The sequence below is a fragment of the Notolepis coatsorum genome, assembly GCF_963971535.1.
Source record: "Notolepis coatsorum genome assembly, chromosome: 3".
Lineage (NCBI taxonomy): Eukaryota > Metazoa > Chordata > Actinopteri > Aulopiformes > Paralepididae > Notolepis > Notolepis coatsorum.
Window position 1 is genome coordinate 69,274,464 of NC_140167.1, and position 27,338 is coordinate 69,301,801.

Sequence of the window (27,338 nt, forward strand, 5' to 3'; positions counted from 1 at the left end):
GTTTCCACAGCAGTGTTGTTGCCATTGTTATCCGGCGATGTCATCCAAATAGAGGCTGGGCGCTAAGCATATTAAAGGACATCACACACACACGCACACACACACACGCACGCACGCACGCACACACACATGCACACACGCACACACGCACGCATGCACACACACACACACACACACACACACACACACACACACACACACACACACACACACACACACACACACACACACACACACACATACACACAGGAGAGGGGGGTGAAAAATAGAAACATGTGTTTTGGTGTAATCGTGCACAGCCACAGGCCGTATCACGCGTCGTCCACATGTATTCACTGTTGTGTGTGGGTGTTGTTTTCATATCTCTCCATCCTTGTTGTGAGGACCGATTAATTCCTAGCGGGAACATTTGGTAGGTCCTCAAATGGAAAATGGGCTCTTTTAGGGTTACGAAATGAATGTAAGTCAAGGCAATGTTCCCATAACTATAGGGAAACATTAAGTAACACCCATGTGAGAATGCTGTTCGTCTCATTGGTGTTGAGGGCCAGGTTGTTGTCGGCACACTACACCACCAGGTGCTGGACCTCCTCCTTGTATGCAGTCTTGTCATTGTTTTTGATGAGACCGACCACAAGCCTGTAAACTTGATAATGGTATTGGAGCCATGTGCCGGAGTGCAGTCGTGGGTGAAGAGGGAGTAGAGGAGAGGGCTCATACCTACGCATATTAATTAAACTACTGGCTAGACTAGTTTATTACCATTCATACTATTATATATAATAATACTGTACATACATTAGTTTAGCATGTTTAAAGCTTTGTAGATATTTCCACATATTGACATGTTATACTGTATAGGCCTACTGCACTTTACTGCTCCTTTGCACTCTGCCAACATAATTGAGTTGTACTCTGTACTTGTGCTTGTGCAAAGACAATGAAAATAATCGAATGTTATCTAATAAAATGTGTGCGTGTGTACTGTATGTATGTCTTGATTTGTTTGCTTGTGGGACATTTTCTTGATCTGGTCCCAAGTGAATCTAGCACATGGGGTAGGTCAGTTTACCCAGTGGCGGCTCGCCACTAGGGGCGCAAGGGCGCCGACCCACCTGCTGGCCAGCTGCTGTTAAATCAGAGAAGAAGAAAATAAAACTTTTTCGTTTTTGTGTTTTATAGCCCTATAAATAATATAAACATGTTTAAAATGAATAATATTTACTCATTTTAAGTATGTTTGTATTTCCAATGCACAATATAACGTTATTATCTAAATTAAAAAAACATCGTTTTCATGAGCAGGAAGTGACGTTTTTTTTTATTTTTTCGTATTTCTCGCCCGGGCTACAAGCGATAGCGCTCTGAGTGCGCGTCACAGTTTGATCGCTGTCTCCGTCACAGCCAATCAGTGCATAACGCGTTGTGCGTTGAAATATGACTATTATGTTGGAATCCGAGCGCGATTTGAAGCGGTCTAGGCAGCAGCGTGAACTTCCGTGAAGAATTTCCATAGCCGCATTTTCGTGGAGACGCTCTCTGATTGGCCGACGCGATGCCAGTTTTTTTCCATAGCCGCATTTCTCGGGTTGGCTTAGAGAGAGAATGCGCCAGGAAGAGGTAGTTCTTATCACAGCAACAGCAGTTCAGTCGACTCGTTAACAACAGCAACTACAGTTCACAATAGAGAAAAAGAAAAGACGCCTTCGGTTTATTCAAGGACTGAGTATTTTCATTTCGATTTATAGTTAGCAGCTAAAATGGACAAAGACACAGCTCTTCACTCACACAGCTTGTTGGCTAACAACAAGCTATATGGATGCGGACAATGGATGGACATCAACACAGGCTGGATGGACAATGCCATGGAGTGGATATACTTTATCAACAAGCCAACAACAAGGTAGATTAGCGATCTTAACTCTAGTTTAATACATGATACGTTGTCTACTGATGCCGCATAACGTTGTAACGTTACAGCTACTGCTAGCTGTTAGCTCCGTTCTTAGCTGGCCACTTTTATAATTACTTCATGGAAACGGAGTAACGTTAACGTTTAAACGTTATGTCGAGGTCATACAATACTACAGTCGACATAAGCAGTGATGGGCAGTAGCTAGCTACAAGTAGCGACGCTACATAGCTTAACTACATTTTTCAGTAGCGTGATGGTAGCGTCGCTACTTTTGAATCAAGTTGTGATCTCTGTAGCGCAGCTAGTTTTCTAATCAAGTAGTGCCGTAGCGTCAGCAAAACGCTACACGCTACATATCCGGAGAAACAGACACAAAAAAAAAGAGTGTCTTCGGTCCTGAGAGTGTCGTGTTCTTCTGTCCTGCAGCTGGATGCTATTGGAGAAAACCCACTATGATTGGTTGGTTGGTTTACATATGAGTATGACGACTCACGATTAGGCCAAAACATTCTGGGTAGGCCAATCAGAGGCAGGATAGGGCGGGACATGCCACTCCAGCTCGGCAAACCAGGAAGTAAAAAAAATCTAAACACAGAGTAGACCATGAATGAATGAACGAACCGTTAGTCCGCGCGAAATAGCAGAAGGATTCGATGTTTCCAGGGCTGATGGCATTGATGAAGATGATGTCAAAAACAACAACATATGTCTTTATTGTGTCCGCCAAAAACAAAGCTTCTCTCAACATCCCACACGGCCAGCACTAACTTGAGAACACATATATTCAGGTAAGCTGATGAAAAGCTTTCCCAAACAGCACACAAGTCAGTGCACTTTTTGTCAACAGATTTAACTAACATGTTTCACTGTAGGCAGAAAATTAACAATATTATGGGGGTGGAGAAAAGAAAAAACAAACTACCATAAATAGTACATACACTAAGAGGGAAAATATCACCTAGAGCAGTGGTTCTCAACCTGTGGGTCAGGACCCCCAGGGGGGGTCCCCACATGATTTTGGGGCCATGGAATGTTTTGTGAGTTACATATTTAAATACATTTGGTCATTTAGCTGACGCTTTCATTCAAAGCAACTTACAAGTTGTGTACAACAAGTCAGCAGGAGTGAGTGGTACATCTAGCAGCCAAGGATAAGTAGTATTGTTTGTCTAGCAGTGTCGAGCTTGAGTGTTATACTCTTGAGTACATACTGTACTGTAGTAGTATAGACATATTAGCATAGTTGGTGGTAGTATAGACATGGTAGCATAATAGTAAAATGCAGTAAGACAGTTATTATTAGTTAAAATTCAGATATTGAAGAAGTGTGTTTTTGGTTGATAAAGTGGGCAGGTTTCAGCTAGGAGAGGGTATCAGGCAGCCAGAAGATGCAGAGTTTAGGGATAAATAATACATAAAGATAGAATAGAAAAGAAAAAGACCATTACTGCATCAAAAGTAATCAACAAACTATACTATAAAAACTGATCAAACCAAATGGTCTCTTTCTTTTCTTTTGTAGAGGCTGCACCCAGCTAAACTTGCCTTCCTGGATTTTGTACATAATACAAGTTCATGTTAAAAGGATGACACAAAAAGCCAGACCGAGGGCTTGTTTCAGTTTTATAATAAACAATCAAACTGAGCATTTATTTTGCCTGTCTATTTGTTTGATGGAAACTTGATCATGAAGTAAAAAAAAAAAAAAAAAAAGTAGTGCCGATGTAGCTAGCTATTTTTGCCATATTCTTGTAGTGTAGCTTGCTACATTTATCTGGGGATAGCTTCCATTGTAGTTGAGCTATATTTAATCGAGAGTAACTTGTAGTGTAGCTTGCTACATTTTCCAAGTAGCTTGCCCATCACTGGACATAAGGTTAACGTTACCCCGTTTCCATGAAGTGTTTAAATAGCAGCAATCTTGTTGAAAATGTAACTTTACTAAAATGCTCTCTCTCTCTCTCTCTCTCTCTCTCGCTCTCGCTCTCTCTCTCTCTCTCTAATTTCGCCGCATGTGGGACATAACCACTCAGACAATGAATGGTAACTTGTTTAAAATAACGAGCTTTACAAATGTGTTTATTATTGAATGGATCTGACATCATCTGAGAGAGAGCGAGAGAGAGAGAGAGAGAGAGAGAGAGAGAGAGAGAGAGAGAGAGAGAGAGAGAGAGAGAGAGAGAGCTGTGCGTGTTTGTGTTGGGCTTTTTTTACCAAGCGCCCCTAGTGGCGAAGTACCCAGCGGCCGCCACTGAGTTTACCCCTGCATGTGTAAACAGTAATATATTTCTCCAGCCGTAATACAGGACCGATATGCACCATTTCTCTGAACAATGGGGGATTAGTGATTTACCTCTGTCACCTGCAAGAATGCATACAAAAAGCCAAGTTAGGAGACCCCCCCCCCGTACAATCCTGACCACTATAAATCCTGTAACCATTTTTCACCATAATATACACTTACAGTTTATCCTTCCTTAAGTCAAAGTTGTCTGTCAACTTCGCTTGTACTGAGCAGACATAACAAACTGTGACGGGACTCGTGATGAATGGTTCCTTCTTGTCACAACCTGAATTTTCACTGCTTACAAATTCCTGGGAAGCGATTCTATTGCATAAATAATAAAGTGTTTACAATATGAGCTTGTCCAAATCAGGCTCTGAGAGGGAGGGTGGCGCTTCATAAGCCAAGTGGCTTCTGGAGATATTGATATATAATATATAAGATATATTGGCAATATATATGAATGTTGGAACTTCTTTTAAAGTCAAATTAATATTGATTTCCCCTAATACTTTAAAGTTGGGGTGAAGTGAAAATAAATCTGTCCTGAGTCAGATTTGAATGATTAAAAACGTTAATTATGAAACCAAGCTGAAACACAGCTCATCTGGCTGCTCAGACCATTTCTCAGGAGGCACGGCCGGATCGAGCTTGATTGACAGCTCCCTTTCAACTCAAGTGTCATTTTAGTTTCACTAAAACGTTTTGCTATAGACTACCAAATCTATCAAATAAGCCCTACTTGATTAGAAAGCCTGACTAATTGACTAACTAGCAAACTAGGTTAGACCACCCAAATCGATTTTTATTTAACTATACCTGTATGGTGCTAATCTTGTTAGCATTTACCATTCACATAAAACGCTTAGCATTAGCTTTGCTATGCTACACTTCTGATCTACTTGTGGACCCCAGGATGAGTAGCTACTGCCGTGTGTAGCAGCTAGGGGGATACATAAACAATACACTCAAGGAGAACCATGCTAATGTGCTCTAGTTTTCATATAGTGTTAGGGGAGGAGTATGGAGCCATAATTTCAGACCTGCCCAAAAAATCCTGATAAACTATTTAACAGTCTAAACTCCACAACTCTGTACTGCATAGTTCAGTCTTTTCACCAGTTTTCAGCAACTATTTTCTAACATGTATCATGTGTTTAGAAACAAATCTCTGAATTTACTTTATCCGGATGTTAAAATGGGCCGCATTTGAACAATCTGGCCACAGCCATAAATGCATTTGACAAAAACTACAAACACCAAATGACTCGAAACGTGGACGGCTGAATAAGTCAGTAATATGATGTAGCAGCCTGAATATTCTACAAAGTATTCAGTAGTGCTAACTAACTGTTACTTTCCCTGTGTGTGTATAACATGTGATTTACAGTGTTCCTTTGGATAGCCTAACAGTGTTCCTTTGGATAGCTCGCCCAGTCTAACGACGAGGTGAGGTGCTACTCTTCTCCGGATGCAGTATGGATTACTAGCAATAACATTGAGCCCTTTTTCCCTTTCTGGAGCGGTCCTTGAGTGGGATCAGTGGAGGTTGCCAGCAGGGGGCGGAGTGGCAGTGGTGGCAGGTGGAGCAGTGGAGAGAAGCAAGCAACGAGGAAGAGGGAGTTACCTGGAGGCGAGGGGAGCAGGAAGCTCTCTTCGGCATTGGACTTGGCCATGAACGGTCGCAGGCACAACGGGCGTGTGCTTTGGAATAGCCCCGTTGAAGAAGTCAGTGAAGTTGGAGAGCCCCGTCGGAGCGAGCGGCGGGTGATGAGAAATACTTGCTAGTAATGGGTTATCCTAGAAGTATCAGCGATAGTGTGTGAGTACGAGAAACCGAACCAAAGGACTAACGTCTAGAGCTAACGAGACTAACGTCTAACGTTGTCGGGTTATAGTAGTTACTGTGTGCGGTATAGTAGTATGCTGCTAACGGCTCCGTCTGACTTGAGTAGACTACCGGGCGTGTGGCGCTGAAGAGACCGGTGGTATAGCCAGCCATGTTGCGTTAGCAGTGTAACCGAATAGCAGGAGGGTGCGTCGAGACCCAAAGCTTAGCTGTGTTTAGGGTAGCCAAAGTATTAGCACGCGCGACAGAAGCAAGCCAGCAACAGCAGCGGTGTACGTTTCCCAGACGGTACAGAGGACGCCTCTTCCCACCAGCAGAGGACGCCATACAGCAAGCTCCGCCAGCTAACCACTGCCTGCTGTTCGCCCAGCCTGCTGGCTGTGCTCGCGGGATCGCCGACACCATCTTGTCACCCGGACGAGCGGTGACAAGAGTGGGTCCGTCATCTTGGCTAAGTACTAACTGTACCACGTGTATCAACAGCAACGTCCGTTGAAGTGAACGCTAACAACCAGTGTCTAAGGGGTACCCCAAACAATTTAAGCCGGCTTAGGTTAGGTTTTCTTTGATAACGTGGGCCCACATTTATTGGTTTATTTTGTTATTTGTTTATTTGATTGTTTGATTCTTGAATTCCCAATGTGTCTACATTCTATGCCTGGGTTCCCCCAGTACAAGCGGGGTGGTTTAATGTATTGAGCACTCGGTGCCTATGGTGGGAAGAGCTTCCCCTACATTGATAACAAGAGCACCCGGTGCCATATATTAAGGATTAACGTTGTAATGTATAACCTGCCCAGGCTTCACTAAAGTAGACCTAATCGGGATCATTGTGTGTGTCTGTTTCTTTGAGTTCCATTTGCTATTCTAACCTCTGGGTAAATATTGTGACTGCATAATTATTTAACCCTTACACCCCATTTACAGAATAGCATTTGAAGGGTCTATACAGGTGGTCAAGGAAGGATACTGCTTAAAGGGAAGCCCAATAATACTATTGAACTGACAGTCACTGGGTGTGAGAGGGCTGTCGGAGGTACTGAGGGAGTGAGGGTGTGTGGGGAGCTACTGCTGACCGCCTTGGAAGGCGAGGGAGACCAGAGTACCAGTCCCCAGGTTAGTAAATCCTGGGCCCCATCCACTCCAACTGCAAGCCCTCCAGAACGACGTTCCGGGCCAAAGACGGGGGTACATATAGGTCCAATACTATAGTATCCTACTACCCAGTGTCTGTGTACTACTACTCCCACAAGCAGGGATAATCCACCCTTCTACAATGATATACCAATAATCATAGTCGTAACATTAGTAGTCGTAGGCCTAGTAACAGTATGGAATCGTGCATTCCTGAATGCCGGGGTAGTATAGGCCTAAATATAATCTTTCATCTAAGATGTAATGAATGTTTGTGTCTGATTCAATATGAACCAGGGCACAGAAAAACCCATACTTAACCTCCAAATGTGCCCCCAATGCACACACACACACTGTAATAGCATTGAGTTCCCAGAGAGTACCGTTGCAGTGCTGCGTGGTGGGGGGTGCTATTGATTTCATTAAGGAGACGCGTGGAGCGTATTACAGAATGATGACTGCTTCATGGGAGGTCAACAAGAAATCAATACGAAATTATTTTAGAGCTTCGACTGGGCAGGGAGTCAACCAACTACCGTCCGACCTGCAGCCTGGTCTGGGAGAACGAGGGGAGGATTTATTCCTGCAGGAATTGCTTGAGGAGCAAAACACAGGAGAGAGAGAGAGAGAGAGAGAGAGGGGGGGGGAGAAATAGAGAGAGGGAGAGAGAGAGGGAGAGAGAGAGAAAGAGATGGAGGGAGAGAGCAAGAGAGAGAGAAAGAGATGGAGGGAGAGAGCAAGAGAGAGAGGGAGAAAAATAGAGGCAGGGAGGGAGAGAGGAGAGAGAGGGAGAAAGAGATGGAGAGAGAGCAAGAGACAGAGGCAGAAATAGAGGGAGAGAGAGAGGAAGAGAGAGAACCAAGGATTAACCATGGCCTCATCTGTCAATAGGAGACTAAAGGAGAGGGGGGGGCGACGACTGGACTCACAGACCACAGAGGCGACAGATCCCAATGAGTCTCTGACTGTTCTTCATTACTCACCAGCCGGAGTCTGAGAAGCAGCCGTGAACAAGACCTGGGTCTTTGTCTCCCCCGACATGGCCACCGCCGTGACACACGGCTTGGCTGAAAGTATAGCGGCCTTCTCTCTCCGTTCCACCGCCTCCTCCGCGCGCCACGCCGCGAGGAGACAACACTATCATTTATTGATGACCACCATTCCCGTACACCCGACGCACCGATTCCCATTGCACCAGCAGCAGGAGAGAGAGGAAGAAGTCATCCGATTGAACTGAATAAATAATAGAACAATGTTTGGACTCGATCAGAGAAAAACAACAGCGTAAGAAATAAGGAATATTGCGAGGAGTAGAACCCAGCTGGATGTTAAGCCGGTACTCCAGTGGGACACCAGCGTAGCTCTCCGTACGTATGAGATGTATTGTGTTTCTTTTCGTCTTTTCTCTTTTTTTAAATTTTCTTTTATTTCAGCTCCGTTTGAAAATGGAGGGAAAACAATAACGGCTAGGGGGATAGATTCACCACATGTACCGCAGCGCTCGGTACAAACCCACATCAGAGCGCCGGCGCGGCATATTTAGGGGCCGGGATATGATGACATAAACACGTGGCCCGCCGACGCTAGACAAGGAGCAGGCAGAATGCTCGTCGGGTCACCGCGACACAGCCACAATTACGGTGCGTCTCGTACGCGGTTCCCGGGGCCGCGGAGCACGAGACCAGATTATGTAAATGGAGCGCGTGGGAATAAGGGGGGTAATGAGATTTATCAAAGCTGACGGCGTAACCGTGGGGAGGCTTGCTACTTGTTGACATGTGAAGAATCAAAACAAGCGTGGGAGGGGGGGGGGGGGGGGGGTAAAAAGGTAGAGTATATAGAACCCGCAGTAGATGATTTATACCAGCTTATTGAGAATGTAAACGTGGAGTTGCAGATAAATCCTTTTTGGAATTAGGCTAATTATAGTCTGGGAATACAAAATGTTGTCCACCATATTTGATTGTCCATATGTGAAACCAGTCATCACAAGGCACTTTAAGCTTTGTTAGCCGTTAGCCATCCCCCTTGGTAGAGCCCAAGCTCAACATTAGGCACAATTGAATAAGCCCACTTTCTTCTCACAAAGCCCCTTTCCTGATGGGAATTCCGGAGGAAAAAAGGTATAAGGACGACATACCGGAATGCCTCTCCTCTCCCGCCCAGGAGCGGAACTCGAAGCCGTTTTTCGCCAATGGAGCCACGAAGTCTCCGTGTGGGAAGAAAAAAAAAAGGCTGAGTGACAAGTTAATTGGGGGGGGGGGGGGAGATCTGTGGGGACCTAGGGGTCCGGTCCTGATGTGGGGGCCAGACAGACGGGGTGGGATGGTATGCTACAGCTAATCCCCCTTTGTCCTCCTGCCCCCCCCCCTCCCCCACAGGACCGGCTCCTTGGAGGGAGGGAGGGAGGGAGGGAGAGAGAGAGAGAGAGAGAGAGAGAGAGAGAGAGAGAGAGAGAGAGAGAGAGAGAGAGAGAGAGAGAGAGAGAGAGGGAAAGCGGACCAGTTAAAGTAAGCACTACCTCAACAATCTGCTCGTCTCAGATCCAGTTCCATTCTCCAAGTCACTGGGTTGATTTGGGCTTTGATTGGGGGAAGCCTCAGGGTTGTACTCTTGGGTCTGGTGACTTGAAAATAAGAAAATAAACCTTTCCCCGCAAATTTCGAACAAATTCTTTCCTCAATGATTTCGGCACACAAAGGACTCGTCGCTCCCCTGTTGGTTGAAATACGGTCTCACATTATCCGCGGTTAGATGACTTCGTATTGGCTTCAAGGTTTGAGGAACAATTTGTATAATTATATTATTTTAAAGGGCAAACCCACTGAATTCCCATCATGAAATATACTCTTATGCCTCAGGAATATTCAGACTAGATGTGTAGTAATGACAATGAACATTCCTGTCTCTTTTTTATCCAGTAGCAAGATTAAATATTTTGTGATATCATACCGGTGTACAGAATGCCTGGAATCAGATTCTGAATCCCACTTTGCACACACTTCTAGAGTTGTAATATGCCAACATTATGGGAAAGACAATTTCCTCTCTGTGTGTTTAGTAGAAAGATATCCGGCTGAAAGCTAGCCTAGCTTAGCACAAAGCGGATACGTACCACTAGCTCCGGGAGAAGTGTTTCTGGCCAACAGCTAAGCTAGCTAGTCCGTATCCGCTTCCATTCATTTGTGCTGAGCTAAGATAGCTTTCTACTGGGAATTGGTATCTATCTTCTTGTCTGACTGAAGAAGACGGTAAGCGCATTTCCCATAATGTTGGTGTGTTCCTTTAACCTCTTATCCATCAGGCAAAAAATGGGTCTAGTTTTACACAACACGCCTGACTATTGCATACCCAAAGTAATTTGCGATTTATTCTTCAATCACTTATATATACATGCATGAGTCTGGTCCCTTTTGAAAGGAAACATTCTGAACTTTCTTCCATAACGGGAAGAATCACTCTGAGTGCTAATGTAATAGAGTTAGAGGTTTGAACACACTGAAATAAAAGTTTTTTTTACTCATGTTTTTGTTTACTTGTTGCCAGATGCCTGTTTTTGAGTTCCAGTTGAGAGGTAGGAGCTGGCAAATATAACAGTTCCATAGCCGGAAGTCTTATCTAGTACAGGTCCAAAGTTGATAACAATCCCACGGAGAATGTGTGTTTTACACATGTTTTTGTAATGTGTGTACCAGCGTTAATTCGGCATGATCATCCAAAATGGCCGTCCGCTGCCATTCATTCAAATGTGCGAGTCAAAACAAAGAACTTGTTGGTCTTCTTCTGCCCCTTTGTCGTTGCAATCAGCCCTCGCGTCAGATACTTCCAGATAATTTCCAGAAAAGGTGGTCAATAATTTTCGCCATCAGAGGTGACTGGTCTGTTCAGGACCAGGCCAAACCGGACGTGGTCACTTGTCTGAATGGCTTGTCAAATGACGCTCGTCGGATGTTTCGTCTTGTCATTTTTTTTTCTTTTTCTTTTTTTTTCTTCTTTTTCTATTTTTCTCCCATCCCAATTTCACCTCGCCAATTCTCCCTTTAATTCTCCCCTCCCCTGTCTCGAACGTTGCTAGACTATGCCTCCCACTGGTCGGCTGCAGTGAGGACCAAGCCTTGCATCACGTGTCCCCTCCGGTACACGAGGAGGCAGCTGTCGCATGTTTTCACCTGTACAGCGCAATCTCTCAGTGGCGAGGAGTAACGCGTGGGAGGCTCACGCTGCCCCCGTTACTCCCTGATTCTGCTCTAACAGGTGCACCAATCAACCTGTAGGAGTCGCTGTCCACAACGTTCAATCCCCACCCACCAGCTTTCCCACCCCTAACACTGCCAATTGTGTTAGTATGAACAAGCTGGTAGCAACGCCGAGAGCTGGGCTTGAACCCAGCATCCCCTGCGTTAGTGGCGAGCACCTTGCCCACTGCGCCACTTAGCCGCTTTCGTCTTGTAACTTGAGACTGGAAGCACGCAATAGGTTGAGTGGGGTGATGATCGAAAGGCGGCAAATTCAACTTGTATGTATCGGTTGATTGGTTGATTGTGATCTTAAAATTTTTTCAGGACAACCTGGATAACATTACATCTACACTACAGTTGTCACATGAATGTATAAATAGTTATATCACTATATCACTATATATATATATATATATATATATATATATATATATATATATATATATATATATCACTATATATATATATATATATATATATATATATATATATATATATATATATATATATATATATATATATATATATATATATATATATATATATATATATATATATATATATATATATATATATATATATATATGCCTTTCTTCTGATATCACTTCCGGTCTATTTCAGTGTCAGTGGTCAAAATATGTGCAGCCATCAAATGTTGAAAAGTAAAAAAATAAAAATAAAGATAAACATGGTTAAATATCCATGGAATATCAGTGCCTTACAATACTATCCAAATGCATAAAGGATACATCTAGACATTCACACTATTCCTAGTTGTTATATTCATAGGGTATGGTTGCTGTGCAATTTCCACAGATGCATAGGTCACAAGGATATGATAGGATAGGCTATATATAGGCTAGTCTCATGGTAAACAACTCCAATGGCTGTTTGAATTAGCACTGTTGCACACAGAGTAAACACCGCCTGACCAAATGCAATGCATCATGGCTATTCATTTCACCCTATGGTGACTTCAGGCCAGCTTCAGCTAGTGGCTACCAACAACACCAACGGCCAGCAACACTATAAAATGTATTCAAATTACAGAGTTTTTAACGCTTGCGCGAAGCCAGTGATATCGTATGAATCTTGAGATCGCTCTCTAGAAATCCTCTCTTGACAACCGCCGGGTGTAATTTGTGGTAAAAAAAACACATTCTTATATTCAGGCCAATGTGGTCATTGCCATGTGATAAAACTTTATAGTTATAAGGAACACAAATCCAGAGGGATCCTTCTCATTTTGTCTCTTCAGTAGCGGCAAGCGTTTCCCTAATAGCAGCCAGAAAAGAAAGCAGACTGGCTACCGCTCCGCCATAAAGAAGACCACCATTCATCACCATTTAGGTACTTAGTCCCTGTATCGCACACCTGGATGCCCAGCTTGCTGTTAATGTCCTCACGCCAGACACTCCAGAATATCCCTCCTGACACATCCCCCCTATACCTCACTTTAGAGATTGACGATTCATATTTCAGTTCGGAGACGTCGTATTTATGGCCCCGAGACGCCCGGCTTATCTGTATTTTTCTTCCGTCTGAACGGGGGGAGCCTTTCATCATTGTGAATTTTTTTAGTAAAATTGGCGTGAAACGTACAGTGGAAATAAACTTCTTCAGAGACAGAGGGAGGGGGGAAAAAACTCCTGAAAGCCAATACCGGCCCATATACCCTATTTCCATACTGAGGATTTGATGATGTAATTGCCTCATTGCTCGCTGGAATCATACCGGCATACAAAGATAGTACAGGGTATTAGAGGAGAAATATGAATCTCCTTATCCTCATGGGTGCTGCCGTGTAATTTTAAGATTATTCATAGGCAACACTGATCGTTTCTGATTGATACAGAATTAATTGGCCATGATGGATAATGTAAATGCACTAAAATGATTCAAAGGTCTTGCAACAGATACAATATACAGGTAAGTGTGTGTGTGTGTGTGTGTGTGTGTGTGTGTGTGTGTGTGTGTGTGTGTGTGTGTGTGTGTGTGTGTGTGTGTGTGTGTGTGTGTGTGTGTGTGTGTGTGTGTGTGTGTGTGTGTGTGTGTGTGTGTGTGTGTGTGTGTGTGTGTGTGTGTGTGTGTGTGTGTGTGTGTGTGTGTGTGTGTGTGTGTCTTCTTAAACAGTGGATTTAATTCTTATTTAGCTGAGCCTCCATTTTATATATATTTATATATATATTTCTGAGGATTTAGCATAAAATCACCCCATGAAGAACAGTATACTTGCCAGTCAATCATTTAATTAGGACTGAATTTGTAATCTTTGCAAGCGAATGCAGAATATCAGCTTCGGTACGCCTTCAGAATCACTCCCTGACGGCTTTGTACGGAGCTGAGATGGAGGCGTTTTAGCAACGGCCCTGAGAGCTGGCAGACGGTGGGAGGAGAGAGTAGAGTGGGAGGAGAGGAGTTTCTATATGAATGTGAACTGTGAGCGGTAAGGGTTGTGCAGAGACATCATTTCTGTATATGTATCTTTATCTGTTCAACAAACTAAATGATCTGTCTCTGTATCTGTATTCAGATAGAAGTGGGCGTGGTGTATACCAGACATCACGTTAAAACGGGCAAATGTAATATTTTTCTAAGGTAGATGCTAGATTGGAAGAACATTTTTAGTAAATTTATTTTAAGTATTTCTATTTTAGGTAGTGGGAGTGGTTACGGTTAGGGTTATAACGCCTGCTATCTATAGGGATAGTGCTGGACGTCCCGTGATGATGACCGGGAGGATGCGACCCTCTCTGCGCCGCCCCCTGTCTCCCTGTCTCCGGCTGTCTCGGAGTGATGATCGGACTACCGGAGTGTTGAACGTCCCGTGATTAACACCGGGAGGACGCGACCCTCTTTGCGCCGCCCTTGTGCCTCAAATAGATCCGCTATCTTTAATCTTTCAAAATGTTCAGTTGCTATCGCTATCAGCTCTATCTTTAATTTTTCAAAATGTTCAGTTGCTATCGCATGCACTCATCTGTGTTTCATTACACACATGAGTGCATGCTTACCAACTGTTCGCCTGTTTTTACTGCAACACTACTATCACCGACATATAAGAAGGGAGATCCCCCTTGAATGGCCCTTCTAAGGTTTCTCTCCTCCACATTGCCTGTGGTGCATTTTTTCCTATTGCTAGGTTTGAGTGAGTTTTTCCTTACCTTCGCGTGGGGTATGTCTGGGAGTGTTTTATTTATTTTGCATTTATTTAAAATAAATTGACCTTATGGTGTTTTTGTTTTGTTCTTGACTTATTGTGATGTTTCTTCTTGACTTGTTTAGAGAAGATGTGTACGGCCCATGGGGACATTAATGTGTGTTGTCGGGCCTTACAAATACATTTGATTTGATTTGATTTAAAGAACTTTTAAGGTTAAAAAGATAACAACCCCCAATAACATGCAGATGACTCCGTCCAATTTATCATGAACCGTTGTCTAACCTTATATATATTGGCAATGCAATTGTTGTGCCTTCAAAGCATCAAATTGATTTAATATTGGCATATCATTAATTATAAAAAGATATATATATATATATTATATTAAACTAATTTGGGACTGACAAAGTTGGTTTCCATCTGTTATTAACCTGATAACGTTCGGGGGCCCGCATGCGGGTGCACGCACACTTCACAGCACTTTTCCGTTGTCTGTCGGCCTAGCACTGTATTTTTGAAAGATCAACCGATACATTGTTGGAAAGTTGAATTTGCCGCCTTTCGATCGTCACCCCACTCAACCTATTGCGTGCTTCCAGTCTCGAGTTCGGACAAGTGACCACGTCTAGTTTGGCCGGATCCTGAACGGACCAGTTACCGCTGATTGCGAAAATGATTGACCACTTTTGTAGCCAATGAAATTCTGGAGCCAACGGTATATTACATGAGGGCTGATTCCTACGATAAACAGAGAGAAGAAGACGAGGAAATTGTTTGTTTGGAGAATTCCTTATTCGCTGTTCAAATGAATGAGCGGTCTGCCATTTTGGACAAATTATTAGCGATACAAGGATTACAAAAACATCTGTAAAGCACACATTTTTCGTGGGATTGTTATAAACTTTGGACCTGTACTGTAGATAAGACTTCAGGCTATGGAACCGTTATGTTTTCCAGCCCCTACCTCTCAGCTGGAACTCAAAAACATGCATGTCTAAATTATGGTCAAAAGCACAACATAAGTGGAGACAGCAGACCACATAATGAGTTGCTTAACACATTCAGGGCCATTGGGATGCGTCTAATAAATCTCTAGAGGACCGGCAAATGTAAACAGACGTGGGGCTGTTTGTACAGCTAAATCTATACTTTATAGTATTGCTATCTGTCCATTCTCATTGTCAATTGGGACCATAAACCGTCCCTTCAAAAGAGATTAAAGAAATAATGAATATAAGCGTTATACGGCATTTGGTCTAGTATATTTCCTGTAAGGCGAGATAAAGGGCTAATAGTTACTAACGTTATATCCAATGGCATTTCCGTTATACAGATGCTACAGTTAAAACTCAAACTGCATATGATCGGCACGATCCTCAAGCATGTATGCATGAAAGGGGGGGGCGGGGGACATCGTTTCTTATTATTTATTACTAGGGATGTCCGATATTATCGGCTTACCGATATTATTGGCCGATATCGGCATTAAAATGTGATATCGGAAAATATCGGTATCGGTTTACAAAAAAAAATAAAAAAAATTACATTTCTATAACGTTTATTTACCCAGGCAAGCAAGTAAGAACAAATTCAGATTTGATTTATTGTCAAAAGTATGCATAATGTTGTGTTAATTCCACAACAAGAGATATGTAATGTTAATTACCTGAAATTATTCCATTTTTTGGGGGGGGGAAACCCTGCATATATCGGTATCGGTTGATATCGTTTGATATCGGTATCGGAAATTAAGAGTTGGACAATATCGGTATATCGGTATCGGTAAAAAAGCCAATATCGAGCATCCCTATTGATTACCAATAACCGTGTTCGTCTAAGTAGCCACATAGGCCGATCGTATCGTATCATAACAAGGCTCGATCGGGCTGTAATTTACGTGAAAAAGGTCTTACCATGAGCCGGTTGGATCCCCCCGAGCATTTCCCCGTTATCGCCATCTGGTAGATCGATATGTCCATTGGCTGATGATAAATCCCCTTATTGCATAGTGAAATCCGCAATCCAAAACGTAATCCAAGCTACATGCTGCACATCCAGAATCCAGCTAATTGAAAACTCCATTGAAAGTAAAAAAAAATAATGCTCCGTTCAGCCACAGGGCACACTGCATTATCGCGATAGCGCCCCTAAGAGGATCTGGCCGGTATTGCACTTTCTCGAATTCAAAGAGTAGGGTACATCTGCAGTGCCGCTCGGCGACCTGAATAGGTTATTAAAATGGAATAAAAACCAAAACAACTTGCCACGGATATATCCGTGCTTCTGTCCACAACGGGTGGAATCGAAACACGTATATATCCGTTGTTCGTCCCCATTGTGTTAAAGGAACACGCCAACTTTTTGGAAATTAGTTTATTTGCCATCTACCCTGGAGTTAGACAAGCAGATACCCTTTTTGCATTAGGCTTAGGAAACAGCAACACCGTTAGCCTAGCTTAGCGTCATTCACTGGAAGTAGGTGTGCCAGTGTAGCCTAGTTCTCAACAGTCACGAAATACACTCCAAATACAACTCCAAAACATTCCTGTAAACATGCTGTGACCTGTGTATTTACGACGTGGAGAAAAACAGAAAAAATTGTTAGAAATGTTCGTTTTCTAAGCAGATATATACTTGGAATTTCTTTTTGCCGAACCACTGCTGCCTGGGCGCAGTGATTTCATCACCTCAAAAGCCCTGTTTTTCTAAAATGTCTGTAGTATTGGTAATCCCCCAATGACTGGGGTCATTGTCAAAGCTGTTGAAAACACGGGCGCACAGTCGCACACCGGTCTGTCCGACTTACGACTGCCTTTTCGAGTTTGTAAATCCTACAACTAATTTATAATACGAAGCCGTTCAAGAATGCAGAATAAGTATGTAAATCGAGTTACGAAGGAATTCCTTGGTCACTTTTACGTATGTCCGATCGAGAATGAGGACCAATATTCATACTCAAAATCACATTTAGCGCCATCACACGCCACACTACCACCACAAGTACATCCTCAACCTGTGGGAACACTGCACACACACACACACACACACACACACACACGCACGGACGCACGCACACACACACACACACACACACACACACACACACACACACACACACACACACACACACACACACACACACACACACACACACACACACACACACACACACACACACACACACACACACTAACAAATAGAAAATGAGCTGATGGTGACAATGACTTAAGATACACTTGTCAGGTACCTGCTATGCCTTCAGCTGTCAGGTCACAGTAGATGAGGGGTCTGTCATGGATGAAGATCTATCTGTGAACATACCCTACAACAATCCAGCAGAATTAATTGTTATTAAGTTAGAAGTCTACAATCACCATTATACAGTTACTGTTAACTTGTTTTCATTATGACAGTACATTTGTCATAATCTGTTTAAATCTATTAGCCTGTATGTCTACCAAAAAAAAACAGTCATTGTCAACATGTGTGATCTTAATTATCAACAATTATGATATTACAGAACATGTATTTTCTTTAATAGAACAGGAGGGGGGAGAAAGAGAGGAAGAGAGAGGAAGGGGGTGAGAGAGAGAGAGCCAAGTTCAGTGGATGGGACACAAGATGAGATCCATATTCCACTATTTCCCACGTAGAAAAAGGTATCAACTAGCTAGTTGGCACACTTAGAGCTGCTAAATTGTTCAAGCTAGATAGACCCAACAGTACTTGCTAAATTTGTCAAGCAATTCCTAAAGCGCTTCAATACCAATATAATATGAAAATATACTTTGTTTGGCCAATTAGCCACCAACCTGATGTCTGCCTCAAAGTAATGCATCACACTGACTAACTCACGCTGACTGTCGAGTGCCTGATCCGTGCAATTTCGTGTGCACGTTCTAGATGGCTCGGGGCTTTGAGCGCCAGTCTAACGATATGATATTTTGATTTATTTATTCATTAAAGAGAGAGAGAGAGAGAGAGAGAGAGAGAGAGAGAGAGAGAGAGAGAGAGAGAGAGAGAGAGAGAGAGAGAGAGAGAGAGAGAGAGAGAGAGAGAGAGAGAGAGAGAGAGAGAGAGAGAGAGAGAGAGAGAGAGAGAGAGAGAGAGAGAGAGAGAGAGAGAGAGAGAGAGAGAGAGAGAGAGAGAGAGAGAGAGAGAGAGAGAGAGAGAAAAGGGGCACTTTCTCCTCTAGGAGGCAAGACGACAGGTGCTCAACCTTTAAGGTCTGTGTGCACGTGCCTGTCTGTGAGGGTGATTGGGAAGGTGTGACGTGGCACTCTGCACAGTGCTGCCAGGGAATACTGGATATAATAGAGTTCAAGCGGAATAGGGAGGCATAGGGAGAAGCCCTCGTGCAACAACATGAAACATTAAGCCATACGCTGCACTGAGATCAGCGCAAAAAACGGTGGATGTATTGAGTTTGCCTGACATTCGAGCTGAGAACTTCTTCGGTTACTCTGTGGCTATTGAGATGAACACCTCACCTGCTGCCATGCTGCTGCTGCCACCCGACGTGCTCAGATGTGGCTTGGTGTCTGTCATTTTGGAAATGACACCAAACCACCCTGAAACTACACTCATATTCACAACGGTATAAAAAGGAAATGTATGGATGGAAAAATTATCTGTTTTTTGCATCTTGACCGGAAGAAACTCAAAGACAATCGACTATATTATTAGAATCATAGCTATAATATATAATATAGCTTTAAGCCTGCAAACACAGCCACGTATGTGTTAATATGCGTCTTTGATTACGGTTTGATTATCACTGATACAAAGTAAAATAGTGCAGTGCAATAAAATAGTTAGTAAAATAGAATAAAATAATGCAATAGTGCATTGCAATAAAATAGTTATCATTTTATTTTCACCCCAGGTGAAAATCTGCATAAAATGTATACCTAGGTAAATGGAATATTGATCCACTTCTACAAGGGCTATTTGCATATTCTTGGTATCTAGGTACATCTATGGACCTCAGTGAATGTATTCACAGTGTCAGAAATATTGTGTCTATTACTAGGCTTGCTTAAATTGTGATGAAACAAAGGAAAATATGAATTATGATTTTTCTTTGCATCTTTGACAGTGAATAACACCATGATAATAATGACCAAACTTAAAAAACTGCCACTGACCTCGTTCAGTACCCTCTTGAGATCATGTGTACAAAAAATTTAAGGAAATTGATAAATAAAGGGATGATGATAAAACCGAAGGTTCTGTAGATACAGTACTGAATTCTCCCATCCGGACCAATGCAATTTGAAATATTATTATAGAATATAGAATATATGCTTATACATTACCTTATTATAGCCAATTCGCACATTTATATATATATATACATATAGTATCTTTCAAATGCCCGAGTTCAATTTGGATTTAGTATCACCAGGCGTGCATAATAACAGATAATGATATCTACTGTAATTTACTGTAGTTTATTATTTTCCTCACAGTGCAACCATTTTGAAACAAATTTCAGATCAAATTGTTCCTACATGCTAACAATATGGAGGAGAAACTAACTGTGTTTCAATATTTGTCAAAAACTTTACCTTTTGTGGCTTATTATCGCGAATAATATCAGTTATTGACATATTCATAATTCAACTCTGAACTTTGAACCCCCATAGAACTTGAAGGGAAATGTAGTTCGGAAAAATTTCAACGCTGATCCACAGCTATGCATTCCCTCGACAAAAAACTACAATTCCCATGGTTCAACATTTTCAAAATGGTCGCCGTCTCGGATTATACTTCAGCAAATCGAGAAGGTAAAACGATATAATGACACTTTTAACCTATTGCTAAACTAACGTATTGATGATAATATACATTCTACATGCTTTTGTGACATGTTAGTGATGTTAATACTTGAAAACGTTTGATTTAAAAATCACAAATTTATTGCATCACTCATAAAAATATGAATATATGATCATAATGTCAAAAGGGGTTGGTACCGACCCTGGGAGGTGGAACAGGTGAACTCACTCAAATACAGTTAGCAGCTGGATAAACTACAGATGGAAATTAGCTTCTGCTAAATGTGGTGCAAACATATTTTCATGTAACAATGATTAATTGTCAAAAAGAAATTTAAAAATTAAAAAAATATATTATTATTTTTTAAATAGATTCAGGGCTTTTCAGAAAACATTCAGGGCTTGAGCCCAACTAGCCACCCCCTAGCCCCGCCCCTGATGGCGACCAAGGGAAAGAGCAAATAGCCCTCATTCAATGGAAAGGCAGAGGACTACGAGCTCTGGGAAGAGCGCATGTTATGCTCCATGCACGGTGTGGGACTGAAGACGACGATCTTGACGGCCCCCACGGGAGACCTGACGGCGGAAGCACAAGCCCTGGACGACAAGCGTAATGCAGATGCATACTGTGAGTTAGCACCACTGCTCGACGACACAAGCTTGGGGCTGATATTCCGCGACACAAAAGACAAAGCCAGAGAAAGCCTGGGGGTGTTGAGAGAACATTATATCGGGCAAGGAAGACCCCGAGTCGTGGCCCTCTACATAACACAAACAGCACTGAAGAAGGGGCACACCGAGACTGTGACCGAATACGTCATCAGAGCTGAGCAGATCATGACGGCATTGAAGAGTGCAGGAGAAGCACCAAGCGATGGGCTAATGATGGCGATGATGATGAGGGGACTACCGGAGCTGTACAAACCGTTCACACTCGTGGTAACACACGGTTCAGCGGACATGACGCTGGGAAAGTTCAAAGCCAAGTTACGAAATTTCGAGGCCTCATAAGATATCCACCCAGCCGCCGCAGAGGCGGGAGAGAGGGTGCCGAGGGAGAAGACCAGGCCCACGACGGAGCTGGCGTGTTGGCGATGCGGAGAAAAAGGCCATCGGAAAGGCGAGTGCACAAAGACTGTCTGGTGTAGCTTCTGCAAATCCACGGGGCACACAGACAGAGCGTGCATGAAGAAACGCGACCAGAGCGCGCGATACGCACATGGACAAGATGACGGCCATGGACAAGATGGCGGCTGTGGACAAGATGGCGGCAGCGGACAAGATTGCGGCGACGGTCGACGTGAGACGAATCGAGACGACGCCCGGAGAGTAGCGGGACAAGAAGACTTCCTCTTCGGGGCGCAGACAGCGTACGTCACCAGGCCAACGCAGCTGCAGCAGGCCCAAAGGAAGGGACTGATCGTGGACACAGGTGCGTCGTCCCACGTCATCAACGACAGGAGTCGGTTCAAGAACTTTGACAACACTTTCCACCCGGAGAGACACAGCATGGAGCTGGCAGACAGGAAGCGCACCTACGGGTTGGCGCAAGAGAGAGGAGACGCACAGGTATGCCTCACAGACAGTGAGGGGCGCCGGTGTACAGTGACGTTAAAGAACGCTCTCTACGTACCATCGTTCCCACAAGGACTATTCTCTGTAATAGCTGCTGCTGCGAACGGTGCCAAAGTATTCTTCGATAAAGGTAAACATTTTCTTGTAGAGCCTGACGGTACACGATTTAACATAAAGGTGTACCAGAGAATGTATTATCTGCAAACAGAGTGTAATGACAACGACAAGTGTAATGATAATAATGATATGTGTAACGTGACTGTCAGTCACGATATTCAGACATGGCATGAGATTATGGGTCATTGTAATTACGAGGATTTACTGAAACTGCAAGCAGTGACAGAAGGCATGCACATTGAAGGTGAAAAGCGTAGACCTGACAAAGAATGTGTAGTGTGCATAAAGGGGAAGTTTACTCAATCGAGAAACAGAAATCCCAAAGAAAAAGTAAAGGTACCACTTCCGTTAGTTAACACAGATCTAGCCGGTCCAGTAAGCAACAAGTCCATAGGAGGCTTTAGATATGTACAGTCCTTTACAGATGTGTGCACAGGGGCAGTGTTTGTTTACTTTCTCAAAGCAAAGAATGACACACTCCAGGCCACGGAGAAATTCCTGGCAGACGTAGCCCCTTATGGTAACATAAGATGCTTGAGGTCCGACAACGGAACCGAGTTCACAAACAGAGAGTTCCAATCACTGTTGAGAAGGAACAAGATAAGACACGAGACGTCATGTCCATATTCCCCACACCAGAACGGAGTGGCAGAGAGGGAATGGCGCACTCTTTTCGAAATGGCTAGGTGTAAGCTAGTAGACAGTAACTTACCTAAGAGTCTATGGCATTATGCGGTGCAAGAAGCCGCTTACACCAGAAACAGGTGCTTTAATAAGCACACGGGCACCACCCCATATATAGCACTGACAGGAAAGAAGTGTAATCTAGCTAGAATGCACCAATTTGGATCAGTGTGTTATGCTTACCTGCAGGACAGAGGAAAGCTTGAGTCCAGATGTGAAAAAGGACTCTTTGTAGGGCACGACAAAGGAAGCCCCGCTTTCCTAGTTTATCATCCCGGTAAAGGGAGAGTGCAGAAACACAGGCTAGTCAAGTTTGTCACAAAGACAACATGTGAGAGCGAGACACAGACAGAGGAGCCAGAGCTGGACTCCAGAGTAAGGTGTGAAGAAACAGAGACACCTCAACCCAGTGTACTTAGCACAGTCGTGCAGACAGACAGTCAGCAACCCCCAGAGGGCGATGACGAGGAGCACCTGAGGGTGACGTCACGTGCCCCAAGCAGTGGGAGGTATCCCTCAAGGAAACGTAAACCCCCAAAGTATCTGACAGACTATGCCCGGAGAGAAAGTGACGAGGATGACAGTACACTTACCACCATTGATTACTGCTACAGAGTAGTCAGTGGGGTACCTCAGACCTTTAAAGAGGCCATAGTGTCCCCTGAATCAAGTAAATGGGAGAGAGCAATGGATGAGGAGATGAGGTCCCTAGAGGACAACCACACCTTTACTTTAACCAAGTTACCAGAGGGCAGACAGACAGTGGGAGGGAAATGGGTGTATTAAATCAAGGATGGTATTTAAGGCCACGACAAGTACAAAGCGAGGTTCGTAGATATTTGTTTAAATACTGAAGGAGGGTACTCCATGTTTAAATACGGAAGGAGGGTGGCTACATGCTTAAATGCAGAAGGAGGATACTCCAGGTTTAAATACAGAAGGAGTAGATTCCAGGTTTAAATACCGGAGTGGATTCCATGTTTAAATACAGAAATGGATTCTATGTTTAAATACAGAAGTGGATGATTTACCATATTCAAAATGATTTAATTATGTGGAAAAGATCCTGAAACGTTTTGACATGCAAGAATGTAGATCAAGGGAAACACCATGTGATCAAAAACTAGACTACCAGAAGGATGCTCAGAAACTGACAGATGTAAAAATGTACAGAGAAGCTGTGGGTAGTCTCATTTATTTGACAACATGTACTCGCCCTGACCTATGTTTTGTAGTGAGCAAAATTATCACAGCATTTTGCTGACCCCACAGAGGAGCGCTGGATTACAGCAAAACATGTTTCTCGTTATCTCAAAGGTACAGCAGATAAACAGCTGTGTTTCAGAAAAAGCAGCCTACAGTGGCACTATCAACTTGTGAAGCCGAATATATGGCTCTAGCCATAACAATACAGGAATGTATTTATCTAGAACAACTGCTCGAAGGGATGGATACCTATGTATATAAGAAGACTGTTGTTTACGAGGACAACCAGGGAACCATTGCGATTGCTAGAAACCCTGTGTGCCGGCATAGATGTAAACATGTCGATATAAAATATCATTTCATCAGATCTGTCATCAGAGAAGAAAGAATGACACTGATTTATTGTCCAACGGACGACATGGTAGCAGACGCTATGATGAAACCTGCTTCCAAACTGAAATTGAAGAGATTTGCAGAGGTCATGTTTGGTGTGTAAATATTGACTGCCATATCATTTGTGATGTTCTGAACTGTATTATTTTCTTTGTGAATTGTTTTTGAAGAAGTTATACAGTGTGCTATACAACCCTAAGTGGGAGTGTTAAAGTTAGAGGTTCTATGTAGGATTGCAAGTAACTGTCTAACTGTGCACAACTGTTTCCACTGACTGTACATAACTGTTTCCACTAGAGGGCGCTATAGGCGGAGCCGCTAATGCTACCACCAGGTGGAGAGTATTTAAGGAGATGTCTCCTCCCCCTCTATCTCTTTCCCACCTGCCTCTCACGGAGAGGATAACTCATGTACTGCTGCCTTGCCATGTAAATAATAAACCACGCTGATCAAAAAGCTGAAGGTAGAAACCATGCCTCTTGACCACATTATTGTCGCACCATAGCCAGACTCTGTCAACATGTTTTTAACTATTTTCCGCTGTCGACTAAGGACACACTTCAATCAATATCTGAATTTAATAATTTTTTTAAGACTAACCTTTGTACTGTCTGTAACTAGTATGCACTCTGCTACTAAGGAATTTACCATACCTATATTACTATGCTAATATATAAACATAATATATAAATGCTATTATGTCTATACTACTGTGCACTCAAGTCTTTAGATTAGATTAAATTTAAATATATTGTCATCATGCAGCACAAGTACAGTACAATGAAAATAAGTTTGGCATCCAACCAGAGTGTAAATGTAACAGTCAAGTGCAATAGTAATATACAATATACAGGTGATTCAACTGGGTATAAAATATATAAGTTAGTACTACTGGATGTAGTGCTAATTAGATGTGTATAGAGTTGTAATACCAATTTGTACAGTGATACAGGTATTAAGGCAGTATAGCAGTCATACTGGCCAGCAGAGTAACTAGTGTAACTAGTAGGGATATGTACAGATATAGTATAGTGCCCTCAAAACTGCCATCATTACCCCCCTCCTGAAGAAACCCACCCTGGACCCAGAGGCCCTCATCAGCTACCGGCCCATCTCCAACCTCCCGTTCCTCTACCTACAAGGTGCTGGAGAAGGTAGTTGCGGAGCAGCTCCAAGCACACCTCAGAGACAACAACATCTTCGAGAAGTTCCAGTCTGGGTTCCGCTCTGCGCACAGCACAGAGACAGCCCTGGTCAGGGTCACCAATGACATTCTGATGGCGCCGGATGCTGGAACCCCATCCATTCTGGTCCTGCTCGACCTATCGGCAGCCTTCAACACAGTAGATCATGCCATCCTACTGGACTGTCTCCATTCCAACGTCGGACTCCGCGACCTAGCCCTTGGCTTGTTCCAGTCCCTCTTGGCTGGTCGGACTGAGTGTGTCTCCCTTGGAGGCGCAACATCCTCCAACCACCCCATCACCTGCGGTGTCCCCCAGGGATCCGTCCTCGGCCCCCTGCTGTTCACCCTATACATGCTCCCCCTTGGCCGCATCATCAGCCGGCACGGTGTGTCGTTCCACTGTTGTATATCCGGATTACACCATCATCACCTTCATCACCCCCCACACTGACCGCTTGCCTGGATGAGAATAAGGCGTGGATGAACCACAGGTTTCTCCAGGTCAACAGTTCCAAAACAGAAGCCATGCTGATCGATTATTATTATTATTATTATTATTATTATTATTATTATTATTATTATTATTATTATTATTATTATTATTATTATTATTATTATTATTATTATTATTATTATTATTATTATTATTATTATTATTATTATTATTATTATTATTATTATTATTATTATTATTATTATTATTATTATTATTATTATTATTATTATTATTATTATTATTATTATTATTATTATTATTATTATTATTATTATTATTATTATTATTATTATTATTATTATTATTATTATTATTATTATTATTATTATTATTATAGTATCTACTGATATGTAAAAGGATTATATGCAGGTATGTAGCACTCAAGTTCGACACTGTTTGATGAACAATGTTACTTACTTGTGGGTCGGCGTGGCTCAGGGGTAGAGCGGGGCGTCCAATGATCGAAGGGTTGGTGGTTCGAATCCCGCTCAAGCCCATGTCCATCCCATTGCCGTTGTGTCCTTGGGCAAGACACTTAACCTACTTGCCTCGTATGAATGTGTATGCATGTGAATGAATGTTGGTGGTGGTCGGAGGGGCCGTAGGCGTTGATTATTCGCCACGCTTCCGTGAGTCTGCCTCAGGGCAGCTCTGGCTGCAATTGTAGCTTACCACCACCGGTATGACTGTGTATGAACGAATAATGGACTCTGTGAAGCGCTCTGAGTCAGAGCAACAGTCAGTCAGAGAAGAGCGCTATATAAATCCAATCCATTATTATTATTATTATTATTATTATTACTCTTAACTGCCAGAGTTGTACCCTTCCTGCTGACTTGTTGTACACAACTTGTAATTTGCTTTGGATAAAAGCGTCAGCTAAATGACTAAATGTAAATTTTAATGTAAAAAATTTATGATGGGTTGAATAAGTTCCAAAAAGCTTATTTTCCATCTGCAATCAAGAATATATGAGCATACATATCCCATAGTAAAAAAAAAAACAGGATTGGGTCTTTAACCCGACAGGCCCTGTACCGGGCTGAGATAAATTTCACGTCATAAATAGATCAATACAGTCCGTATTAATTATTGTTACGTTTAAAAAAAAATTATGTAGCCAAGAGTAAAGACCCTAACCCTATCAAAACAGCAGTCAAAGTGTATATTTTCAGCACTATGTTTGTTTACCAATGATTTTAAATGTTAAGCGAAATATGAGTTTACAAAAATCTCTCTGCATTGTATCAGAAACCGGCGGATATAGATGTGAGGAAATTATGTCGTCATTCGTGTTTGTAGTCCTAAGAGAGAGGAG